Consider the following 7,132-nt stretch of genomic DNA (forward strand, 5'->3'; position numbering starts at 1 on the left):
TGTCATGGACTCATCTCAATGTGGGATAAATAGTTCTTTTGTTATCATTTCTATCTTGAAGAAAAGTTAGGATTTTCGTGCATGTGTTTGCTTTCCCAGAACAAAAAGACTGTAGCTTAAATTTCACAATTAGTGTAGCTCATTTTGCCTATGACCATGTTTCATGTCCTATCACATATCTGGCCTTTATACATCTGACTTTCCCTCAGGACTGTTGGGATGTCCCATTGTGTTAGATTGGGTAATTGGTACTGGGGGCAGCAGGAACAGAAGGGAACACACATCTCTCTCCAGTACTCTCAGAAATACCTTCCTCCTGTACCTTTAGAGATCCATCAGGAGGACATTCAATCTGACGCCAGAAATAAGGCATGAAAATGTAAGTTTAGCCAATATAGGCAGAACAAGACAGGAGACAGAATCAATTTTATGGAGTGCTTGCTCTTTGCAGACCATGTCATTGACATAAATGAAGTCAATAAAAATTAGACATTGTCTGTTGTCTTCTAAAGAGTTTGTGATCTAGTTTGGATGGAAAGCATATATAGTTAAATGAAGAAAGAGTTAATTTATTTTTCTTTAAGAAACGAAAAGGAGCAAACGAGGACGTAAGAAACATAAAATAAAGCCTGTGGCTGGTGTGTCATTTGTCCCTGAAGTCTATAGATTTTAAATGTTTGTGTAAGGAAGCTTTAAGGAAGGCTCCAAGGAGAACAGCAAAGTACAGACTTGAAGGTGAAGAAGTCATTTGCCTCTCTGATTGCAATTAGTTTTTCATGAAATTTATGCCAATTAATAAGACCAGCTTTATTCTTTTTAAGTATTTCTTTCAGACATTCTGATATGATACTTTTACATCTCTAGCATTGTATGGTCAATTACAGTGGTAGGATTCAGTATGTATTTAAGAAGTTGCATTTTACAGAAACTACTACAGTACTAGTATCAATAATTTCTTATTGGCCAATTTTGGACCAGATCAGGGGATAATAGAAGCCCTGAGGTTTAATACAGCAAAATTCTGGGCCCTTCTCAAATTCACAAGAGGATTCATTAAACTCTGCTGCCCAACCTAGACTGAAGTACAAATAACTTGGATATTTGGGTGGGAGAGATGCTGCATAGAGATAAAAGAAGGAAGTTGACTATAGACTATTTCTGTATGTGCTTGCCTCCTTGTTTACCTTCTTGCTCTTAAGTTTCAAAAGCTTGCACTCACTGGAATGTGCTTCACCATGTTCTACAGAGAGAGGGTCAAGGCTTTAATGAAAGCAAATGGAGATTTGGCCTGGAGAATGTCTGTCTGAGCTGGCATTGCAAATACGTTGTTTTATGAAAATATGCACAGCTCCCCTTGCTTGAAAAGTTTTGTTAAGATGGTAAATATGCTGCCTTCTCAGGTGGGCATGCTGTTCATTTGCTTAGCAGGTATCTGTGCTCAGAGAGAGGACAAGTCAAATTTCATCCCAAGGGTTAAGACTTTACAAACCAGAGCTGATGGCAGTCTTTTTGAAATACTGACATTGTCCCTGGAAATAGGGGTAGACTCCTCCTCCTTATCCAGCCTTACAAAGCATTTATTGTCCTTGAATGCCTTATTGGCCTGGAATGTACAGGTTTGAAAACCAGTGATTTAATGTGCTGTAGCTCATAACCGTAGTTCTGTATAAGGTGAAAATAATATTGTCAACCAAGCAATAATGTACTCCAATCATTCACTCTGCCTCCTTCTATAAAAGTCTCCTTTTCAAACAAGAGAGTTTACTATAAAACATATTCATTGATGAAATATATATAAAAATGATATACCTATGCGTAAACTGATCACTTACCTCTCCACCAATCCTGTTCTGATCCAAAAAAATGTCATGAGAAAACATGAAGCATTCCCCCTTTTTAAAGTTCATATCAACCATTATTTTCTGATATCCAAGTGGCAGGGGACGGCATTTGTTGGGAACCCACTCTTTGACAGAGGCTATCCCAAGTAAGTTAATCTCCTATCTCAGTTGATCCTCAGGACCTACCTATGAGATAAGCACTTTTGTACAAATGAGGAAACTGAGCATAGAAAATTTAAGAAACTTCCCTAAAGTCATTCAGCTGATAAGTGGAAAACCAGTATTGAAACTAAAGTGTATCTGCTATTTATCATATCACTACAAGACAATAATTATGTAGCTACCGATAGCTTATAAGAGTCAATGGAATTCATCAATTCATCTTTCCTTTAAAAATTATTTATGCACCTATGGCACAAGATGGAAGTTTTTAAGAGATATAATATGCACCGCCTATAGTAAAAGGGGAAGAAAAATCTACTGGCACAAAGATAACTCCCAACACATGAAAGGGCATTTTTAGGTTAAGGGAGACCTACATGTTTAAAAGAAAGGTGCCAGTAGACACACACAGGTGTGGAGATGGGGGGTAAGTGGAGGGTAAGCTCTTAGAGGAAGACCCAGAGTCAGTGAAATCAGGAGGGATTGGCCTTGGAAAGGAGATGTCTTTTCTTTGAACCAGGAAGCAAAGAAGAAGGCTGCAGTCCAAGAAACTTTGGGCTGTAGAGAAGAGGGAAGGAAGGGATCTTGGTATGGAGACTTGGAATTATTTATCGATTTAGGAGACAGCTCAACAATCAGGAATGAAGGTTAGAATTTAGAGTCAAAAGACTGAAAAAAAGTGGAGCCAGTGACTTGTGGGAGTGGACGATGCAAAATGAAGGGGAGGATGAAGAGAAGCAGACAGGACCCGGTGACATTCTGGTAGCTGGGTCAGCAGAGTCCTGTTTACCTCTACAGAGCTGCTTTTCAACCAGATAGAGGGACTGGGTCACGGTGTGCTCCATATAACATCTGTGCATGCTGCTCACAAAGCACTTAATATAATCAACTCTTTCTGAGCCCACCTTTACCTAACACATTTTGATGGTAGACAGTGGTTGCTATCCAGTCCTCAGTTCTCTGCACGTGGTGGACACTCAGCTAACATTTGGTGAATGAATGTTGACTGACATGGTGGAAGATCAAAGACAGAAAAAAATCTCAGCCACAAGGCCATAACACAATTTTGTGTCCCTAGGAGCCTGAGGATGAGTCACCTTTTAAAAGTTGTAGCCTATAATCTGAGCACATCAATGGGAACTGCAGAGCATATGCATGTCACATGGCAATGAGGGCTGGGATTTGCTGTTGTAAGGGGTTCTTGAGGGCTGGGTGAGGAGTCAGGTAAGGCAGAGCACATACATGCTTATTTGGAGGTTAGGGAACAGAACACAAGGCTAACAGCCATTGCAGTATATTGAGCTCCATAGAGACAGCACCAGGGCAAGTGCAAGCCAGGCAGGCACTGGGCAACAATGTGTCTGGTCTGGCTGACAAAAAATTACTAGATGTGGGCAAAGGAGACTCTAAGAGACCAAGAAGCAAAATGTCATCATATGTATTCTTCATGCAAACTTGCTGGAAGGAGCACAAGAAGAGGCACACGGATGCTTCAGTCAATTTTTCAGTTTTCTAAGATGTGCTCAGACAGGTGGAAGACCATGTTTGCTAAAGACAAAGGAAAATTTGAAGACATGGCCAAGGCAGACAAGGCCTGCAATGAGAGAGAAATGAAAATCTATATCCCTCCTAAAGGGGAAACAAAAAAGGAGTTCCAAGATCCCACTGCACCCAAGAGGCCTCCTTTGGCCTTTTCCTTGTTTTGTTCTTAGTATCGAACAAATCCATTGGCGTCATTGCAAAGAAACTGGGAGAGATATGGAATAAAACCACTGCAGATGACAAGCAGCTTATGAAAAGAATGAGAAATATGGAAAGGATATTGCTGCACACCAGGCTCAAGGCAAGCCTGATGTGGCAAAAAAGGGAGTCGTCAAGGCTGATAAAAGCAAGGAAGATAGGAGGAGGAAGATGAAGGGGATGATTACATGGGTTCCAGCAGTTTTATTTTCTTGTCTATAAAGCATTTGACCCCCCTGTAACACAACTCACTCTTTCCAAAGAAAAAAACTGAAATGTAAGGCTGTGTAAGATTTCTTTTTAAACTGTACAGCGTCTTTTTCCTTATGGTTAAGACATTACTGAACATGTCTTTAGATAGCCCCATCCTGGTGGTCCTTTCAGAAGCCACTAGCCTTGCCTGGAACAGTATGGGGGTTGTAAATTGCTATGGAAATTTAAAGCAGATTCTTGTTGGTGCGCAGTACAAATTAGTTATATATGGGGACGGTAGCTTTTCATCTTCAGTTGTCTCTGATGCAGCTTATCCGAAAAATTGTCATTCTGTTAACTGAATACTACCCTGTAATTGGGGAAAAAAAAAAAAAAAAAAAAGGTTGCAGCTGTTTGTTGACATTCTGAATGCTTCTAAGTAAACACAATTTTTTTTAATTTAAAAAAAAATGGAACAAGGGTAACAAGGAAGGAAGGAACGAACAGAGATCCTAAAAACGCAAAGAGCAAATTCAGTAGGTATTGGGGAGGGATGCAATTAAGACATATTCTTTGATAAACACCAAACATTACATTTTTGAAACATTTAAGGAAATGATTTATCTAGATTAATATCTTGATAAAAATTATTCATTTGAGACAAGTTCTACTGGACTTTCATTTTGAGGTCTTTTTTTTTTTTTTTTTAATAAGTCTATGAAGGTGTGCTGTAATAGGTTTTATTGGAATAGTTGTACCAGCCCTGAGAGTATGATGTATGCATCGTGCTGTCTTGAATGGCCCTGGCTAGGGAGTCAAGAGCACCATTCTGTTGGTTTTGATACAGCCTCTGACAGGATCTTCCAGGTAGGAAGAAAAACTGCTTTGACTTTGGGATTTGGTGACAGAAAAGCTCCTGAGAGACATGAGACTGGGTCTTTGTTGGTCCTTATGATAAAAGCACAAGATGTATGTTTCTTGCCTGAAGAAGGCCATTTCCTCAATTTCAAGGTCTGCTTCTCTGTGAGGTGCTTTGCTGCTTCTCCTGCCCTGAGCCCCTTCCTGGCCTCCAGCAGACTCTGTCTTCACCTCTTCCTCCTTGGTGCACACCGGGTCTGACTTACCTCCACCCCATGCACTCCCATCCCATAATCTCCCACTCTTCCCTGAGTCTTCCTGTTTGAACTCCTATCACTTCCAATAAGACAGGGAATATATACCAAAAAGCAGCACACAATCCAAAGAAATCTTTTATGAAAGTGTCTACATCTAGAATGATATCCAGTTCATAGCAAGGTGGGGTTTTCTATTCATTGACAATATTCTCTTTCTAAAGCAACTTCCAGAGGTGTTTTGTTTTGTTTTGTTTATGGTCTTTACATTTGGTTTTTAGGTTCTCACGATTGCTTATAAGTAAGAAAGCATTCCAAGTATTTTATCTTACATTTTCTTACACAGAGACTGTCATCCACGCATTCAATGACAGGTTTTTTGTTTTTGCTTTTTTTTTTTTTTTTTTTTAATGTTAGCTTTGCCCCTTTCTCAGAATCACAGATAATCATGAGCAGAGTTGGTGGGTTTTTTTCAAATGGTTGCAAATCCCCAGCCCATGTGATAAAAGATTCTGACATTAATATTCTGGTGTGCAAGCGAATTCCTCCAGCCCAGCTGTGAGGCAGCGGCTCTGTGATGGAGGTGAGACCGCCGCAATGTGCAGCGTGTGCAGGGCTCTCCGAAAGGCTGATCTGTTACTTGCACCTTGTGCAAATTGTGGCAGCTTGACTGTTTCCACGGGTGAGCAAAATCAGCTCAGTTTTCTCGCTGCTGCCTTCAATTTACTGGCTGCCTCTGAAGGTTCAGAGTGGGCCTGAGGTTTTACTGTTAACTATTTACATCCTGTCAAAGACTTCATTGCTCCTTGACACTCTGGCCTCAACATGCGATTTCTTGTTTATATAGGAAAGATGCATAAACATGATACCATGAAATCTATTGGCATATAGCTTCCGTGTTCCCATTGTGTTCAAAAGCAAATCTCCACGTTGTTTCAGGCCCCATAGAGCAGACAGGTATTTTAAAAAGTAGCACTATGTTAGGTGGCAAAGACTTCTTGCAGAAGAAAAGTATCCCTACCCATCTTATCACTTTCAGAAGGTACCAGCATATAACTCTGTACTGTCTTATATCATTGCCTAGTTATTTCTCATATGTGTTCTTTCCTTCCCATAGAGAATTTCAGGTCCTTGAGTTTAAGAAATGTTTCCTTCTTGGAGTTCTCCCCGGCTTCAAGAAGCAACAAGTTTTGGCATGGCTAAAGAATATCTGGATAATTTGGCAGAGCCTTCCTTTCCTTCCAACCCTTCTTGCCCTACAGCTTGACAGGTGGAGTTCCAAGGCCACCTCTGCTCTGGCTACAAACTAAACAAAGTCTTTCCCAAATCACTCTGCCCATAAATAGCTCCAGCCCAATCTTTGTGACCTCTGTGTACCAGCAGCACCGTGCCCTCTCGCCGAACCCGACTCATGTCCCTGCTGGGGTGTCCGTGTCTTGCCTGTTTCCTGGTTTCACACTCCACCTAGAATATCCTCTCAGCCCATATCCAGGTGAATACCCAACCAACCCCACCTGGTGGAAGGCTTTCCTGACCTACTCCACAAAACTGATCACTCCCTTTGTGTGTCCCCAGGGTAATCTGTACACCCTTTACTTTGTTGATATCATTTGTTTAGAGCTCTCTTCCGTCCCAGATCTTTGCTTTCAGGAAACAGGATCGTTTCTTATTTATCCTTGTAGCTCAGGGATTGACATATAAGGGGTGCTAAACAAATGCATGAATGTCTGTTCCCATGTGCCCATTTCTAGGGTGGCCCTTATCCTCCCCCGCCCACACACCCCATGCCCCCAGGCTGTGCATCCCCAGCATCTGTCCAGCCCCTAGTCACTCAGCCCTGGTCTCTCCTTCCAGGTACTTTCCTGACAGTTCTAACTTTTTGTAATTTTCTGAATTTTCTCTGCTAACTCTTAATGGAAATCTAGTAATTATTGTTTTTTATCACCAAAATTCTTTCTTTAGTTGAGATGGAGAGGTGCTTCAAAGAGGTGTTGAGGGATAAAATAAAAGAAAACCGCTATCTTGAGAGAGTTTAGCTCAATCCAACTATCCAACACTAGGTGCTGTTGGAGCTCTCACAAGAAG

At 41.0% G+C, this 7,132-nt stretch overlaps 1 pseudogene; it reads left to right on the forward strand.

The window, feature by feature from the left end:
- The first annotated feature begins 2,711 nt into the window (after positions 1-2,711).
- On the forward strand, positions 2,712-3,985 carry LOC119511250 (annotated as a pseudogene).
- Positions 3,986-7,132: the final 3,147 nt, after the last annotated feature.

The sequence above is a fragment of the Choloepus didactylus genome, chromosome 16, assembly GCF_015220235.1.
Source record: "Choloepus didactylus isolate mChoDid1 chromosome 16, mChoDid1.pri, whole genome shotgun sequence".
Classification (NCBI taxonomy): Eukaryota; Metazoa; Chordata; class Mammalia; order Pilosa; family Megalonychidae; genus Choloepus; species Choloepus didactylus.